This window comes from Marmota flaviventris, chromosome 3 (genome assembly GCF_047511675.1).
Source record: "Marmota flaviventris isolate mMarFla1 chromosome 3, mMarFla1.hap1, whole genome shotgun sequence".
In the NCBI taxonomy this organism is placed as follows: domain Eukaryota; kingdom Metazoa; phylum Chordata; class Mammalia; order Rodentia; family Sciuridae; genus Marmota; species Marmota flaviventris.
The window spans coordinates 83653064-83671238 of NC_092500.1; the positions used below are offsets into that span (position 1 = coordinate 83653064).

At 39.4% G+C, this 18175-nt stretch overlaps 1 protein-coding gene and 1 pseudogene across 13 annotated transcripts in view; one reads left to right on the forward strand and one right to left on the reverse strand.

Annotated features, from left to right (window-relative positions):
• Positions 1 to 18175, reverse strand: part of LOC114091684 (liprin-beta-1) — a 222584-nt gene that overhangs the window by 154695 nt on the left and 49714 nt on the right. The gene's annotated exons all lie outside the window — the stretch shown is intronic.
• On the forward strand, positions 10916 to 11687 carry LOC114091735 (acidic leucine-rich nuclear phosphoprotein 32 family member E pseudogene; annotated as a pseudogene).

The window sequence follows — 18175 nt, forward strand, 5'->3', positions numbered from 1 at the left end:
CCAGTCCTTGTTATTCATTGTTCTGCCATCAAAACTCACCCCGACTGGAGTCTTTTGACAGACTGGTCCTATTTATTGGATTCACTTACCTGCATCCCCCTCCCGGGTCTTGATACCTTTCCATGATCTGGTAATACAATTAGTTTGGAAAGCAAAATATCTAGGAGATGCCTTGTTTAGGAAAACCTTTCATGTTCTCATATTACCATATAATCAAGACATTCTTTCTAAATTAAGACAGGAACATGATCTCTGGTGTCTTTTCTTCTGTAGTTTCATGGGACAGGTTGACAATCACTACCCTAAAAGCAGGCTCCTTGAAAGTCTAAAGACATGTCCAATAATTTTCCCAAAGATCCTAAAAAAGGATCCTCTCCCGGGGGCACAAACCGTCTTCACTGACGGGGCCAAAAATGGGTTTGCTGTCGTTTCAGATGGGACCCAAGTCATCCGCAAGAGAGTGGCCAATTGTTCGGCCCAAAAAGCGGAGGTTGAAGCCTTAATATTGGCCTTACAGACCTATAGCTCGGTGCCCCTTAATGTTTTCACAGACAGTCTCTATATCGCCAGGCTCGCCTCCGCAATTGAGACGGCACCTTATATTGGAAAACAATCCACTATCATGGATCAACTACAAACAATGCAGCTTCTTATATGGGCTAGGGCAGACCCCCTCTTCATAGGTCACATTAGAAGTCATTCCGGACTTCCAGGTCCTCTGGCGGCGGGCAACGCCATGGCAGACGCTGCCACACATGCCACTAATTTTATATACGCAATAACTGAGTATGATAAGGCCCTACAACTTCATAATAAATTTCACCTAAACGCACAAACTTTGCGCTTCCGCTCAGAATGTTCCCAGGATCAAACTTTAAAAATTGTCTCCCTATGTCCTACTTGTGCACCTTTTATCCATTCCCCTTCTCTGGGAGTCAACCCAACGGGCCTTCAGCCAAACGACATCTGGCAAACTGATGTAACTCATATTCCTAGTTTTGGAAAACTGTCTTTTGTGCATGTCAGTATAGACACGTTCTCTGGTTTTATCTCCGCTACTTTACATTCAGGAGAAAAGGCTAAGGACGTGATACAGCACTATGTTAAAACCTTTTCCTTTATGGGAACCCCTCGATGTATAAAAACAGATAATGGCCCAGCTTATATTAGTCAAACCTTCCAAAAATTTTGCTCACAGTGGGATATTATACACAAAACAGGAATCCCATATAACCCCCAAGGACAGGCCATTGTTGAACAGGCCCATCAACATCTTAAAACCTATTTGCAAAAAACAAAAGAGGGGGAGATATACCAGAGTTGTCAGGGACCACATGCACTACTAAATATAACCCTATTCACTTTAAATTTTTTGCTCACTGACACCGAAGGCCGTACAGCGGCGCAGCGTCACTTTTCCCCTCCCACCATACAAAAAGCACAGATAAGATGGAAGGATCTGGCTACAGGGAAGTGGCAACCCCCTGCTCCACTCTTGGCTAGAGTGAGAGGAGCTGTATGTGTCTTCCCTCCAGGGACGGAAAAACCCATTTGGGTCCCGGAGCGCTGCACGAGACCGGTAGACGCAGACTCGGGAAGGAGCAACGACCCTGGGACTTCAGGGGGAAATTGACTCCTATCTTCAGTTGGCTGGGTGCCAGGGTCAAGTCGGTAAGCCCTCCTGTTGGCCCACTGAAGCCCCCACAGGGATCTCTGATGGGGGGGGGGGGCACGGATTCTGTTAAACATCTTCAAATCATCAGGCTTTTGAAACCACAGGTCCCTGACTTCATATACCACCCCTTGGTGCTGCCTAAGTCTCAGCTCCCAGATCTGGATGCCAACACGTGGGATATCTTAAAAACCACCCTTTTCTTACTTAACAACTCTGATCCCACGCTTGCTAGTGACTGCTGGCTCTGCATGACGGCAGGTGCAGTCATGCCATTGGCGGTCCCCATTAATTATACCATTGATGATGACAACACATGTCAATCTGGGCTACCCTTTAAGGTGCAGCCTCTAGGTGGTTTTATGTCTTGCCTTCTGGGCATGATGCAAAATAATAGCTATGATGTTGATGTTGGAGTCTCTTCCTTTGGGAACTGCTCATTAGTAAAGAATTACTCTTCACCTACTCCGCCCATTTGTCCCCCTAATGGTACAGTTTTTATGTGTGGTGGAAATTTAGCTTTTCCCAGGCTCCCAGCAAATTGGACTGGCGGTTGCGTTCTGGCATTACTGCTTCCTGATATCACGATTATCTCAGGAGATGAACCCCTACCCATTCCTAGCCTAGACACCCTAGTTAGAAGACACAAGAGAGCTGTTCAGGCCTTACCACTCCTTGTTGGCCTTGGAATAACCGCTGCTGTGGGCACAGGCACAGCGGGATTGGGTACGGCTATACATTCTTACCGCAGCCTATCTCAACAGCTTATAGATGATGTGCAAACCCTGTCGGGAACCATTAAAGACTTACAAGACCAAATTGACTCTTTGGCAGAAGTGGTCCTCCAAAATAGGTGAGGCCTAGACTTACTGACTGCCAATCAGGGGGGAATCTGTTTAGCCTTAGGAGAAAGGTGATGCTTCTATGCCAATAAATCGGGCATAGTTTGCACTAAAATCAAGGAGCTTCAAGAAGACCTAGAGAAAAGGAGAAAAGAATTATTCGAGAACCCTCTTTGGACTGGGATGAATGGGTTCCTGCCCTACCTTCTTCCCCTCCTGGGGCCCTTACTGGGTCTTCTTTTGATTGCAACCTTGGGACCTTGTGTTGCAAATAGGATAACTCAATTCCTTAAGGACCAGATTAACATTTTAACCTCCAAGCCAATACAGGTTCACTACCAACGCCTGGAGATGGACAACTCCGCCCATGAGGTGTACTTACGACCCATCCGGAGATGAGATGTAACTGGACAGGAGCCAATACCCGAGCCCTCCTATGTATGCCTGCTTTTGCCCAGGTCCCTAATTACCCTGCCGACTTGGTGCCGTCATCCCAGACCCTTACGTTCAGAAAGCTCCCTGGTCATAGCTATCCCACTGGCAAAGATGATGACTGGGATCTGCAGTTGTGTCCTGCTGGCCATGACATCCTAACTGAAAAGTGTCCGTTTACGTAGGACAAGAGCTGATCTTGTAGTACCCAGTGACGGGCAACTTCCACGCTTGCACTGCAACCTAAGCCAGGGGAATGGGGCCTCCCCAGAGACGGGTAAGCAGGCAAGGGCGGTGGACGACCTAAGACAGGGGCTACTTGATTCCCATTGACATGCAAAAAACAAAAAAGGGGGACTTGCTGATAGTAGGCCCGCCCTGGCCCCTGGGGACTCAACCCCCAGTTCTTTGTTATGCATGTCAATGTGGCCAGCTCACAAGGCCATGACGCAGGCTTGCGGTTCCCTGTTTATCTGCCTCGCACATATGTGTCTCGGGAACATCTTGACCTGTTCGAGCCTCCTGATAGGGGACGGTGACGTGACGGTAACCCAAGGACGCAGTTATTACTCTCCCCTCCTCACTTTTGAGTAATTTCCCGCAGCTGTTAAAAAGATATATAAGGGGAACAAATTTGGCAATAAAGCGCGCGCGCACACGCTCCCTCCTGGATGAAGAACCTTGGTGTCCTGTGTATTTTTAACCCCGACGTCCCTCGCCGAACTCGGCTCCGTTAGCCGGACGCGGCAGGTGTCTACTTAGGCAAGCCTGATTAAGACTAAATTATGCTCCAAAATGCTTCCATTAATGAACAGCTTTCAAAGTGAGCTTCTAGGAATCTCAATATATAAATATTTCTGAGAACAGAGGCAGAAGCCAGTGATATGGGGGCAGAGCAATTTCACTTTGATTAATCATTTAGTTGGAGAAGTGGTTTCTTGAGTTGCTTATGAAAGGGTTGAAATAATCAATGTAACCAAATATTCATTATCAAGAAAACCTAGTGCAGAAAATCCCAACTGAGTTCACAACATGGCTGATTGAAACACACAGAATCCAATCATCATCTCAACTTTTATGGGAAAATGTGACTTCCAGCTTGGACCCCAAGCACAGGTCAGTCAGAGGTTGAGCAGACAGGAGCTAAGCTATCTCTTACTTTCTGAAAACCTCCTTCATCTCTTGGCTGAAAGAAGCAGAGAAGGAAGAACTACATTTCCATAAGGACTGAGTCAATGGTGAGAGGGTGAGTTTAGAGTAGAAGAGCCTGTGAATGTTCCAGAAATGGTGCTATGATTTGGATGTGGTCTGTCTGCACCAAAACTCATGTAATAGTTTGGTCCCCAATGTAATGGTATCGAAAGGTGGTGGGGCCTCTAAAAGGTGAGGCCTAGTGTGAGGTAACTAGGTCATGAGTGTCCTCAAGAAGGGATTAATGCTGGTCTCTAGAAGTGGATTAGTTCTTAAAAAGAGTAAACTAATTTTTAGAAGAGTTGGCTGTTATAAAAAAGATTGAGCCTGGCCCATTCCCTTCCTTTGCTTCCTCTCCCACCAAGTGATGGACCAACCAATCTCTCCCCATCCCTTCTCTCCCCTATATATCACAAGCTTTCACCATGTAATGTCTTTGGCCATGAGGCCCTCACCAAATGCTAATGCCATTATCATGTTCTTAGGCTTTCAAAACTGTGAGCCAAATTAAAGCTCTTTTCCTTATAATTTAACCAGTTTTGAGTATTTTGTTATAACAACACAAAACAGATTCAGATAGATAAGGCAGCAGGGAGCTCTGGCAGGGAACAAGACACAATAGATGTCTGTCAATCACTCACTTCCTAGGCCCTACCCGATTGCCCATTAGTCTCTTTGCTGAACATATGTCAAGGTTCTTGGATAGAAATGTCAATGGAAAAAACCTATAGAGTAGATTAAAGAGAAGAAAAGAGTACACCTATGTTCTGTAAGAAGTGTTGCCGGAACTTGCTCCAGAGGAATTGACACCAAGAGACACTGGGTTTATTCAATTCCTCCCTCAGCACAGAGTTCCAATTATTTAGCCCAACTGAGATAGAATACATAAAAACATTTATAAACATGAACCATTAGAATTTTTAGTTGTGATCACAGGCCTTGTTTAAGTAAGTCAAAGATGTTCTTTGTTTTACAGTTTTGATCGAATGCAAGAGGCTTTAGTCATTTCCTCAAAAACAGACCTAAGCTATAAATACTAACTAACCAACATAGGCAGCCACTCACAAAAAGGCTCACTGACAAGTTTAATTTAAAAACAAGAGTGCATTATTAAACTGAAAAGTAAGCCATTTAAAAACCCAAACCCAAGCAAACAACATTCCTAGAAGAAAAATCCTTAGTATAAATACAAGTACTTACAAATAGCTTTTTATATGACTCACAAATCTTTCTTATACAGAATTACAAGAGAAAAAAAATACAGTCTATATTTGTGTCCACTGAATAAAACAAACCCTTAACATCCTTCCCACAATCTCAGGTTTTGAGTTCCAAGAAAACCCTCCAAACCATGAAATAAGTGACACCTATACATCCCTTTAAGATGAAGAACACATTATTACTATTTCTTATTTCTAAAACTCTTTGATATTCTAAAGCATGACCATTGTAACTAGGAGGAAGATGCCAAACAATCATTAGGAAAGTTACTGTTTATTATAATACTGTCGCAGTCCATGCTCCAAAACTAAGTGGAACCCAAAGTCTCCTCTTAGATATGACCTAAGTGTCTAAAGCGTAGGTCTGTAAGACAAGCACAGCTCACCACCTGTTTTTCTGTTTTGATGGAACCAGGGATTGAACCCAGGGATGCTCTACCATTGAGATATATCCCCTGCCCTTTTTAGTCTTTATTTTGAGACAGTCTCACTCAATTGCCCACACTGGCCTCCAACTTGAGACCCCCCCTGCCTCAGCCTCCAGTGTCACTCCAGTGTCACATTTTTCTCTTATAATTCTGTATAGGAAAGATTTGTTGAGTCATATAAAAAGCTATTTGTAAGTACTTGTCTTTACACTAAGGATTTTTCTTCTATGAATAATAGGTGTGTACCACAGCAACTGGCCCATTATATTCTTTATTGCCATACGTAATCAAAGAATCAGGCTATGACCAAAATGTTTATCTTCTTGATGAGTCAGTCATCTCCAGGTAGTTCAGGCTCTTCGGTCAGCATTCAGGATGAAATTTACCTGAAGGACCCTAAGTCTTCCAAATGTATTTCCATTCAGTCTCATCCTCTGTGGAGTTTCCATCTGGGAAAAGCTTGAAGTAGCATCAACAGAAATCACGCAAAGACTGTTTGTGGGCTGGCTAAGAGCTCTATCCAGTCACAACTGTCCGTCGCATGTGCAGGAAGAAGTCCCCTTGATGAATCATTTCCATCACTTCCTCAAGTTCTCAGGGATTTCTGGAGGAAATGTGTCACATAAATGTGACCTAGTACCCCTTTGTACTAAAAGACAGGTTTTGATGTGGTTCCAAATAAAAGGGAGAAATATACTACTATCTTCATCACCAATTTGTGCACAGACAGAAATGGTCTCAACCCTCTTTTTAATCAGGCTAGTCTCTACCTGGTTTTCAGTGACTGCAGAATAAAAGCCAAATCCTTGAGTTTGAACTCCTTTCCTGCTTTTCCAACCTAACTCTTTCTGATTTGGGGTGGTTCATATACCTAGGATGGCTGCTTTTCTTCAGCATATCACACCTACTCCTCCTTCTGAGGCCACACTCACTCTGTCTTCTTTGTTAAACATTCTATTTCCTCTTCTATCAACATCACATTCAGTGTACAAGCTAAATAATGTGATCAATGGTGTGGGATGTAATATGTATTTCCTGCCCCCTGATTCTAACAATCCAGCAGGGAAACCAGTAACAACAAAAGAGACAAAACTCAAGCTGGATGTGAAAGATTCAAAATGCTACAGGTCCCTGACAAGCAAATCTAGAAAGACTAGATAGGCCATCACTGAATTGGACCTTGAAGGAAGAAGAGCGGTTGAACTCAAAGTTATAGGGGTAACACACAGAATCACAAATTTTGAAAACAGATTGGAGTCCAAAATCTCAGTGTCCTTTCATTGGAATAGGGTTTGTAGAAGGTAAGATCAAATATCTTGGTGCCTAACCATGTTCAAAATCATATTTGTAGCCAATTCTTAAGTCTTGCCCACATCAAGAAATTTTTCATGTTATGTCCTAATACAGTCTTCCTCTGTTCTCACTGCTAACAGCAATTACTCTTCCCACCACCCATTCATTCAGGGAATTAATCACACATTGACTTTCACTCTTCAAATATTCTGAAAGTATATTTTGCTTTCTTAATAAGACTTTGTTATCAAATAAAATATCCTTTCAAACAGATGCTTGGTCTTTGACAACTACTGCCAGTTGAAATGTGAAACAAATTTAAGTCACAAGCTTGGGGTCTGCAGCTAGTTACATATGGCCCAGCCAAAGAAACATCTGTATTCCAACACAGCACTGTTTTCTGCCTACCCAGTAACTCCTAGAAACAGACTTACAGCTTGTTTTATATGTGTGTGTGTGTGTGTGTGTGTGCGCGCGCGCGTGGGATAGTCAGAAAAAAACTAATGGTCAGAGCTATTGATGAAACTGAAAATCAAGTTGAGTGGCACAAGGAAGCTACGGCCATTAGCCAAAAATAAACAAATAAATAGACATTAAAGAGCAGAAGAAATTATATGCTATTGTAGTATATTTCCAAACCTGAGGATGAATGAAGGGCCTGGGATCCATCACTCATGCTTTTAAAGGATTTAGTGCGTATTTTTTCACAATACCAGTATAAATACAAGCTGAATTAATAATCTGATAATCTCATATTTCAAAGTCCTCAGTGAACTCACCTTCCATGACAAAATACAAGTCAACACAGGCAGTTTCTCTTAAGGTTCCAAAAGTGCAGGATTTGCCATGCTTACTGACTTATTACAAAGCCCACATGTTTATAAATTAGAATGTTGCTTTGTAATCATATTTGAAGTGTTTAGTAATGGTTTATTTTCTTTGCCAATATTGGCAAATCATTTTGAATTTTACACAGAAAGATTCTAACAATTCTAAAGATTGTAAGCAATTAGGAACTCAAAAGTTGCTACTCTTTGAAAGTTGTGACTGAATTAACTGAAATGACTAAAGTTTGCTATAAAGTTTTATATTAAAATAAACATACACATAGGGATGAGGTAGAGCACTCACCTAGCATATGTTCTTAAGTCTTGCCCAAATCATGAAACCTTTTCATATTATGTCCTAATATAGTATTCCTCTGCTCTTGCTGCTAACAGCAATTACTCTTCCCACCATCAGGCACTGGGTTCAATCCTCAGCACCACATAAAAATAAAAATGAAGGAATTGTGTCCACCTATAACTAAAAATAAATATTTAAAAATTCAAAAATAAATATACAAATGGTTCATTTCTATATGGTGCAGTATGTGGATGGTGGGGAATTAATATGGTTCAGATTCTTAGCTTATCATCTTTTGTGGCAAATATTTTTAAACTTTATATGAAAACATATATACAAAACTTACATAATAATGTATTAAAACAATATGAAAAATATTATGAACAAAACTTACTAATAATATATTAAAATTGATGTGAAAAATATCATTGACTATAATGTAAAAATTACGTAACAAGACCAAACATAGTGGCGGGAAGACAGTGAGCCACCCCATGCCAGGGTAGCCAGACCTGCAGATCTCCGAGAGTGGTAGAGGACCCCATCCAGCTGCTATCTACAGAAATCACCAGCACTGTGACCCCACATGGGGCTCCAGGCCTCAGCGTTCCACTAGGACACCCTGCGTTGGAGCAGGCTCAAAGCCCAAAGTTCCAGTCCACACAAGATTTGGTGAGCCTTAGCAGAATCACCTATCAACACATCTGCAGATTGTCAAGTCTTCGCACTGCTCCCACACAAGTGACTCAGCTGTTGCCTACCCTCAGCACAAAGCCATCACCCGGCTCCCCCCACCTCACCAGGCTCCCTCTACCTCACCAGACACCCAGGCGCTGAAAGCACAAGGCTGCCACCTTGACTCAACAGTCTCACCATTTAGCTGGGGGCAATTTCCAGATCGGATCTCCAGCAGCCAAGTACCAGGTTTCCAACCATCCCCCCTCCCCAGGAGTGGTAACCCAACACAGTAGTTGCCCAACATAGTTGTGCAGTGTGACCAGGAACCACCCACGGGAGCCCTGGGTGAGAGTTTCCTCAATTGGGAACTGCTAGGGGAGAGGGAAAGACCCAGAACTGGGAATTCTCCAGGCAAGAGAGGGAGATAGACTGGGGATGTGGCTCAAGCGGCAGTGCGCTTGCCCGGCATGCGCTGGGTGCTGGGTTCCATCCTCACCACCACATAACAATAAAATAAACATGTTGTGTCCACCGAAAACTAAAAATTAAATATTAAAAAATTTCTCTCTCTCTCTCTCTCTCTCTCTCTCTCTCTAAAAAAGAGGGGGGGGAGGGAGGGAGGGGGAGAGGGAGAGGGAGATAGTACGGGATGCTCCCATCATACCAGCGAGAGGTCCCAAAAAGAGACCCGTGAGGTGCAGTCTTTCTCCAGGGAACGAGTGGGTGCCACCCTCCGCATCCAGGCGCCCCGCACCAGTACCAGACTTTCCACCCTGGTTATCTCCACCATCCAGAGGACAGAGACACCAGCTTACAACAGACGATGCCTCCTACTGGATGAGAAGAGAAGCAGGAAAGATACGGATCTCTAAAGCTAGCTACAACCCTGGATTCTTCCTTTGAGTTTTTTGTTTGTTTGTTTGTGGTTGGTTGGTTGGTTGGTTTTTTCTCCTCTACCCCTCCATCCTACGGCCCTCACATCCCCAACATATGTGAAACCAAGAACTTTGCATGAAATAGGGCTTTGAGGACTGAGTCATCTGAATGATATAATATAGAGGTATTATACATGATCTTTTTTTTCTTTTCCTTTTTATTCTTTCATTTCTTTCCCCCTCCAAATCTTACTGTTTTAACATCCTGTATTTTTCTAAATACATATGTGTGTTTGTTTTATGTACTCTACTGTCTTACCACCTACTTGCCTACCCTAAATTATTTCCTGTCTAGTCTCTTGCTACTAACCCTCTTCACTAGATTTCTCCTTCATACTTCCTAAGATACATTGACTCTATATCCTCACATTCTACCTCCTCAGCATATGGTCCTAAGCCCCACCCCCAGGTTATTGTCCACTGTCAGAAACATTTTTACAAAACTACTGATTATATTTTAGATAATAATTGAATTCAACATTTCTGTACATCAAGAAAAAACTGTGAACGTCTTAATAACAACAAACTGTTCACAGGTGGTATATTGTTGATATTAAGATCTGTTAACATTGTCCTTCCTCACAAAGGAGAGGTCTTGGAACTCTACAAGAGCACTACAAACCTATACGGTAAAAACAATAACAATCTAGAACCACGGAGCTGAAAAGGAAGACACAAGAGCAACATGAAAAGACAAGGGAAGGTCTCTGAGCAGCCATTGAAGGGAAAGGAACTGCTGGTGTGTGTGTGAGCGCAGGTGTGTGGACAAGGAGGTGGGGGCAGCCAAGTTAGAGTCCCAACTCCTTGGAATCCATTTGTTATTCTTTTCTTTCTCCCCCACATCTATCTGGTGGTAGTGGGAGTTTAAATTTGCGTTTCTTTTCATTCATTTCATCTTTTTAAAATTTTAGGGTTGGGGGGGTAGTGGGAAGAGCAGGAAAGGGGAAAGGAGGAGAGTAGGAACAGAAGAGGAGGAGGAGGACATGGAGATGAAGAAGAGTTAAGGAACCGAGCCCCGGAGGAGGTGACAGAGTTAGTTCTTGATAATTGCCTGTATGTCAATGGGGAAATTGAAGGCCTGAATGACACTTTTAAAGAACTAGACTTTCTGAGTATGGCTAATGTGGAATTAAGTTCACTGGCCCAACTTCCCAGCTTAAACAAACTTCTAAAGTTGGAACTTAGTGACAATATAATTTCTGGAGGCTTGGAAGTCCTGGCAGAAAAATGTCCAAATCTTATCTACCTCAATCTGAGTGGAAACAAAATCAAAGATCTCAGTATAGTAGAAGCTCTGCAAAATCTTAAAATTTTGAAAAGTCTTGACTTGTTTAACGGTGAGATCACAAATCTGGAAGATTACAGAGAAAGTATTTTTGAATTGCTGCAACAAATCACATACTTAGATGGATTTGATCAGGAGGAGAATGAAGCACCTGACTCCGAAGAGGAGGATGATGAGGATGGAGATGAAGATGATGGAGATGAAGAGGAAGATGAAGCTGGTCCACCTGAAGGATACGAGGAAGAGGAGAAAGATGATGAGGAGGAGGATAAAGATGAAGCAGGGTCAGAATTGGGAGAGGGAGAAGAAGAAGTGGGCCTTTCTTACTTGATGAAAGAAGAAATTCAGGATGAAGAAGGGAAAGAAGATGAGGAAGAGGAAGAAGAAGGTCTCGGGGGGGAGAAGAGGAAACGAGATGCTGAAGATGATGGAGAGGAAGAAGATGACTAGATCATTCTAAGACCAGATTCCCCAGCATTCCTGGGTGTGCAATAGAGTGATCACATCTTTGTTTTTTCATGTACGATAGCTATCCCTACAGAAGATAATGTGTAACTTTTTATAGAAAAGTGTGGTTTTACTATTTTTGCCTTATCGTTCCAGTTAAGATTTACTAGTCTGTTAATGATCATATTGTATATGGAGAAAAAATTTCATTGACACTCCCCCCATTAAGACATTCTCTAGCAATTATATTTAGAAGCTTAATTTTTTCTAATTCAAACTCAAGTTCATTGTATTAGTAATTTTTAGTCTGTAATTAAAACATGATTGCTTTTACACAGGTGAAGTTTGATGCATTTCATTCATAAGATTTTAAAGTTATTTATAAATTAACTGAAATTACAGTCATCTATAATATGAAATGACAGTAGTCTCTTGAATAAGTTGATTTTTTAAATTATTATTATTATTTTTATTATTATTATTATTATTTAGAGATGATCCAGGGATCTTTATTTTGAAGGCATTGACTTTTTTTAAATAGCTCAAGATATTTGAGTGTTTTTTTTTTGTCACATGAATTAAGTTGGAAAAGTAGAAGCAGAATAATAAAGGTTCTATTCAGCAATATAGTTTGTGGATTTGGGGGAGGTTCTAGTCGGTAATACAATTCATGGATTTTCTGGTGATTGATAAGATTTTATTTTTGAAGGAAAAATTGCCTATACTAAGTAAGACACGCAGGTGAGCCCTCGCTTTAGGCTGCAGATCATGACATGCCAATGGATGTTTATTTCGTTTTGTTTTAGGTGTACATTTTCTCATCAATTTCTTTATGATCACCTTCCCTTCTTATTGATTCCCCTCTCTCTATCCCAAAAGAAAGCTTGGAACTTCTGGATACCCAGAAAACCTTTAGTCTTATACCTCAACCACCTTTTCAGATCTCTCTGGGTTTTAAACAGAGTGGAAGAAATTGAGAATTTTCGGAGATACAAATATTGTTATTGATACAATTTTAGGCAGCAAGCTCTAAGACCATATAAGTAGGATGAAGAAAGTAAAGAAGCAGGGGAGGGTTTTTGGATTAGCATCAATGTTCATTGCCTGTTGATAATTAATGAGACATTTAAATCAACTTTTAAGTGGGCATCCCCAAATTATTTGGATACAAACCGTGCACAGTATTTATAATTTTTCTGATTAGAACCTTTAGTTGTTCCTATAGTTTTAAAGCATTACCAGATGTAGCATTTAATTGGAATATTATAGGCAGTTGGAAAAATATTTGGGATTAAATATTAAAATTAAGACTTATTTTCAAGTGAATGTCCATTAAAATAGAAGAATATTTGGGATAAGTATGAGTGTGTGCTTACTTACATGGTTACTAAATAAAATATAACGAGTACACAAGTACATCTCTGTTTTTGTCATGGAGGCTCCATGTTCAAGGTAACTGCTTTGTTCATATTGACTATCTTAAAATTTTTTCTTTGTTTTGAATATTTGTAAGGTTTTAAAAGTTAGTGTCAGTAAACTAATTGAAGCTATTCTTCTACTGGGACACATTTAAATTACTGAGTGTAGTACTGATACTGCTTGTTTTTTTTTTTTTTTTAGTTTAAAATGTATGACTTGGCATTTTAAAGGTTATTTGTGGAGAAACTAAAACAGTTGCACAACTGACTGAAATAAAACACTTGGAATAAATTTAGTAGGGGGATCAGAAAGTACAAAAGATTAACATTTTTTTCTCCTAATTTTTAACAATTGATATGCCCTGCTTTAGTCTCTAAGAATTCTCATTACATACTATGTACAGTTTATAAAAAACTTATTTTTAAAATGAAATCTATATATTGACTTTCTTATCAATCATCTTGTTGTGCAATCAAAATTAGAGTTCTTTGGTGTGAAAACAACACATAGTGAACCTCCAGATAACTTTTAAGAACTTATTTAGCTTTGTGGGTGGTATTTTCATGCAAATAAATAAGGGGATTTTATATTTTGTAGAAGTTTGGGGTCCTATTTTAATACTCTTTGTATTGCAGTATGTATATAGTGCGTTAAGTTCTTTAAGAATCTCTCTGTATGACTGGGGATGTGGCTCAAGCGGTAGCGCGCTCGCCTGGCATGCATGCGGCCCGGGTTCAATCCTCAGCACCACATACAAAGATGTTGTATCTGCCAAAAACTAAAAAATAAATATTAAAAAATTCTTTTAAAAAAAAAGAATCTTTCTGTAAACATTGAGGTTAATACTTTTGTGCAACTATGTTTTTTGAATAAAGCCATGACAGTGTTAAAAACGAATCAAAAAGCAGCACTCATGATCATTCTTTTATTGTTTCTAACTATTCGATATTTTTCCTGTGACTGCTGTAACTTAAGTTTTTGAAACAAAATTGCTTCAAATAAATTGAAGATTTGTTATAATGATTAAAAAAAAAAGAAAAGGGAAGAAAGTGTCCCAAACAAATGAAGACACCACATCACTAGAATCATTGGCAGCTACAGCAGAAGGAATGACAGAGAAGGAGATTAGGATATACATTATCCTAATAATGTATAAAATAATGTTAAATAATGTATAAAATAATGTTAAAATGTTCTGGGAACTCAAGGAAGATATAAGAGAACAAATACAGGCAGTGAAAGATCACTTCAACAAGGAGCTACATAAACAAATACAGGAAGCAAAAGATCTCCTTAACAGGAAGATAGAGGTCCTAAAATAAAACCAAACAGACATCCTTGGAAAAAATTAATAAACCAAATTAAAAGCCCAAATGAAAGCATCACTAACAGAGTAGACCACTTGGAAGACAGGACATCAGACAATGAAGACAAAATATATCATCTTGAAAAAAATATAGAACACACAGTAATAATGGTAAGAAACCACGAGCAGAGCATTCAAGAAATGTGGGAGAGCATAACAAAAACAAATAAGAGTTACTGGGTATAGAGGAAGACATAGAGGTCCAAACCAAAGGAATGAACAATCTATTCAATGAAATAATATCAGAAAACTTTCCAAACATGAAGAATGAATTGGAAATCCAAATTCAAAAAGCCTACAAGACGCCAAGTGTACAAAATCACAACAGATCCACATCAAGGCACATTATACTGAAAATGCCCAACATACAGAATAAGGAGAGAATTTTAAAACCCATAAGAGAAAGGAATCAGATTACATATAAAGAAAAACCAATCAGGATAACAGCAGATTTTTCAACACAGACCCTGAAAGCTAGAAGATCCTGGGACAACATATATCAAGCTCTGAAAGAAAATGGGTGCCAACTGAGAATCTTGAATCCAACAAAATTAAGCTTTAGATTTGAAGATGAAATAAAAACCTTCCACAATAAACAAAAGTTCAAAGAATTTATAGTTAGAAAACCAGCACTACAAAACATCCTTGGAAAAATATTCCATGAAGAGGACAGAAAAAACAACAATGAAAATTAGCAGAGGGAGGTAGTACCCTAAAGGAAAAACTAATCAATGAAGAAAATCAAGTCAAGTTAAATAACAAAAATAAACATGGCTGGGAATACAAACCATGTCTCAATAATAACCCTGAATATTTATGGCTTAAACTCACCAATCAAAAGACACAGAATAGCAGATTGGATTAAAAAAAAAAAAAAAGACCCAACAATATGCTACCTTCAAGAGACTCATCTCATAGGAAAAGACATCCACAGACTGAAGGTGAAGGGTTGGGAAAAATCATACCACTCACATAGATTGCGGAAGCAAGCAGGGGTTTCCATCCTCATATCAAATAAAGTAGACTTCAAGCCAAAGTTAATCAAAAGGGATAAAGATGGACATTACATACTGCTCAAGGGAACCATACACCAACAAGACATATCATAAATATATATTCCCCAAACAATGGTGCAGCTATGTTCATCAAACAAATTCTTCTCAAATACAAGAGTCCAATTGATCACAACACAATAATCCTGAGAGACTTTAACACACCTCTCCCACCACTGGATAGATCTTCCAAACAAAAGTTGAATAAAGAATCTATAGAACTCAATAATACAATCAATAACTTAGACTTAACTGACATATATAGAATATTTCAACCTGCATCAAGCAGATACACTTTCTTCTCAGCAGCACATGGATCCTTCTCTAAAATAGACCATATACTATGCCACAAAGCAACTCTTAACAAATACAAAAAAGTAGAGATACTACCATGTATTTTATCAGATAATGTAATGAAATTGGAAATAAATGACAAAATAAAAAATAAAAATTACTCTAACACCTGGAGACTGAACAATATCCTACTGAATAAACAATAGACATCAAAGAGGAGATTAAAAAATTCTTAGAAATAAATGTGAACATAGACACAACATATCAAAATCTCTGGGACACTAAGAAAGCAGTTCTAAGAGGAAAGTTCATTGCATGGAGTTCGTTCCTTAAAAGAAGAAAAAGTCAACAAATAAATGACCTCACTTTACATCTGAAAGCCCTAGAAAAAGAACAAATCAGCATCAAAAGCAGTAGAAGGAAAGAAATAATTAAAATTAGAGATGAATTCAATGAAATCAAAACAAAAGAACCAATTGAAAAAATTGGCAAAACAAAAAGTTGGTTCTTTGAAAAAATAAATAAAATTAACAGATTCTTAGCTACATTAATGAAGAGAAGGAGAGAGAACTCAAATTACCAGCACACAAGATGAAAAAGGTAATATCACAACAAATACTACATAAATACAGAGGATAATTAGAAATTATTTTGAAAACTTATACTTCAATAAAATAGCATATGACTTGCCAAGATTGAATCAGGAAGATATATACAATTTAAACAAACCAAAATCAAGTGATGAAATAGAAGATGCCATCAGAAGCCTACCAACCAAGAAAAGCCCAGGATCGGACGGTTACACAGCCAAGTTCTACAAGACGTTTAAAGAAGAACTACTATCAATACTCTTCGACAGCCTACATCTTTTTTTTTTAAGAGAGAGAGAGAGAATTTATTTAAATATTTATTTTTTTAGTTTCGATGGACACAATCTTTATTTTATTTGATGTGATGCTGAGGATCGAACCCAGTGCCCCTCGCATGCCAGGCGAGCGTGCTACTGCTTGAGCCACATCCCCAGCCCGACAGCCTACATCTTGGGAGCAAAATTTTACCCCCCCACACATCAGATAGAGCACTAATCTCTAGGGTATATAAAGAACTCAAAAAGCTAAACACCAAAAGCATGAATAACCCAATCAATAAATGGGCCAAGGACATGAACAGACACTTCTCAGAAGAGGATATACAATCAATCAACAAATATTTGAAAAAATGCTCATCATCTCTAGCAATCAGAGAAATGCAAATCAAAACTACCCAAAGATACCATCTTACTCCAGTCAGAATGGCAGCTATTATGAAGACAAACAACAATAAGTGTTGGAGAGGATGTGGGGGAAAAGGTACACTAATACATTGCTGGTGGGACTGCAAATTGGTGCAGCCAATATGGAAAGCAGTATGGAGATTCCTTGGAAATCTGGGAATGGAACCACCCAGCTATCCCTCTCCTAGGACTATACCCAAAGGACTTAAAAACGGCATACTACAGGGACACAGCCATATCAATGTTTATAGCAGCAGAATTCATAATAGCTAAACTGTGGAGCCAACCTAGATGCCCTTCAGTGGATGAATGGATAAAAAAAAAAAGCGTGGCATTTATACACAATGGAATTTTACTGAGCAATAAGAGAGAATAAAATCATGGCATGTGCAGCTAAATGGATGGCGTTGGAGAGGATAATGCTAAGTGAAGTTAGCCAATCCCCACCCCCCCGCCAAAAAAATGCAGAATGTTTTCTCTGATATAAGGAGGCTGACTCATAGTGGGGTGGGGAGGGAGAGAGTGGGGAGGGAGAGCATGGGAGGAATAGATGAATTCTAGATAGGGAAGAGGGGTGGGAGGGAAAAGGAGGGGGCAGGGGATTAACAAGGATGGTAGAATGTGATAAACATCATTATCCATGCATGAAGACATGAACTGATGTGAACACACTTTATATACAAACAGAGGTATGAAAAATTTGTTCTATATGTGTAATAATAATTGTAATGCATTCTGCTGCCATGTATTTTTTAAAAATTACATAACAATATACTTATGCAGATTTCAATTAAGATTGGGGCAAGAACTTCAGTGTAGATGCTTTTATTATTTGCATATTTGGAGCATTAGTGTAGTTGGGTAAAAATCAGAGATTTCCCATATGTAGCAAAATGAAGTTAAACCCCAGAATCTCTCCATGCACAAAGCTCAACTCAACATGAATCAAGGACCTAGGAATTAGACCAGAGACCCTGTACCTAATAGAAGAAAAAGTAGACCCAAATCTTCATCATGTCAGATTAGGCCCTGACTTCCTTAACAAGACTCCTAAAGCACAAGAAACAAAATTAAGAATCAATAAACGGGATGGATTCAAACTCAAAAGCTTCTTCTCAGCAAAAGAAACAATCACTCAAGTGAAGAGAGAGCCTATAGTATGGGAGCAAATTTTTACCACATGCACATCAGATAGAGCACTAATCTCCAATATACATAAAGAA